General features: G+C 50.6%; 2 non-coding genes across 2 annotated transcripts; both read right to left on the bottom strand.

Moving 5' to 3' along the window:
- Positions 1 to 446: 446 nt before the first annotated feature.
- Positions 447 to 565, bottom strand: LOC119345798. The gene has a single exon (XR_005167192.1). It is a non-coding gene; the product is annotated as a 5S ribosomal RNA (ribosomal RNA).
- A 265-nt stretch (positions 566 to 830) lies between these two features.
- LOC119345799 lies at positions 831 to 949 on the bottom strand. Its single transcript, XR_005167193.1, has one exon. It is a non-coding gene; the product is annotated as a 5S ribosomal RNA (ribosomal RNA).
- Between the last annotated feature and the right edge of the window lie 308 nt (positions 950 to 1,257).

The following is a 1,257-nucleotide window of genomic DNA, read 5'->3' as shown; positions in this document are numbered from 1 at the left end:
GCAAAATAATAAAACACGGTAAATATATTACTTACACGTGCGTTTTGTTTTGCAAGCGGCGCGAAAAAAATTAAAAAGGGAATGCAACACGAGGACTTCCCAGGAGTTCTGATGGGATCCGGTGCTTTAGTGCTGGTATGATCGCATCCGACATGTTACCCCGGTCTTCGTCCCTTATCCTTGCCTCTCCCAGCTCCACTACAAAGACGATTGTACATTGCTTTGGCCGCTCCCTCTCAACTACGGAGACGAGTTTAACGCGGTTTCCACCCCTCCCTCTCAACTGCACCAGTGCACGCTTGCCGCGCCACAACGCCGACGCTGGACCCGTGAATCGTGAGCACCCAGCTATGACTTAACGCACTCGTGCAAAATAATAAAACACGGTAAATATATTACTTACACGTGCGTTTTGTTTTGCAAGCGGCGCGAAAAAAATTAAAAAGGGAATGAAACACGAGGACTTCCCAGGAGGTCACCCATCCTAGTACTACTCTCGCCCAAGCACGCTTAACTTCGGAGTTCTGATGGGATCCGGTGCTTTAGTGCTGGTATGATCCCATCCGACATGTTACCCCGGTCTTCGTCCCTTATCCTTGCCCCTCCCAGCTCCACTACAAAGACGATTGTACATTGCTTTGGCCGCTCCCTCTCAACTACGGAGACGAGTTTAACGCGGTTTCCACCCCTCCCTCTCAACCGCACTAGTGCACGCTTGCCGCGCCACAACGCCGACGCTGGACCCGTGAATCGTGAGCACCCAGCTATGACTTACCGCACTCGTGCAAAATAATAAAACACGGTAAATATATTACTTACACGTGCGTTTTGTTTTGCAACACGAGGACTTCCCAGGAGGTCACCCATCCTAGTACTACTCTCGCCCAAGCACGCTTAACTTCGGAGTTCTGATGGGATCCGGTGCTTTAGTGCTGGTATGATCGCATCCGACATGTTACCCCGGTCTTCGTCCCTTATCCTTGCCCCTCCCAGCTCCACTACAAAGACGATTGTACATTGCTTTGGCCGCTCCCTCTCAACTACGGAGACGAGTTTAACGCGGTTTCCACCCCTCCCTCTCAACCGCACTAGTGCACGCTTGCCGCGCCACAACGCCGACGCTGGACCCGTGAATCGTGAGCACCCAGCTATGACTTACCGCACTCGTGCAAAATAATAAAACACGGTAAATATATTACTTACACGTGCGTTTTGTTTTGCAAGCGGCGCGAAAAAAATTAAAAAGGGAATGCAACA

The sequence above is a fragment of the Triticum dicoccoides genome, unplaced genomic scaffold (assembly GCF_002162155.2).
Source record: "Triticum dicoccoides isolate Atlit2015 ecotype Zavitan unplaced genomic scaffold, WEW_v2.0 scaffold2982, whole genome shotgun sequence".
NCBI classification, from domain to species: domain Eukaryota; kingdom Viridiplantae; phylum Streptophyta; class Magnoliopsida; order Poales; family Poaceae; genus Triticum; species Triticum dicoccoides.
Note: the sequence above shows the minus strand (reverse complement) of the source record. Positions and strands in the feature narration are given on the sequence as shown.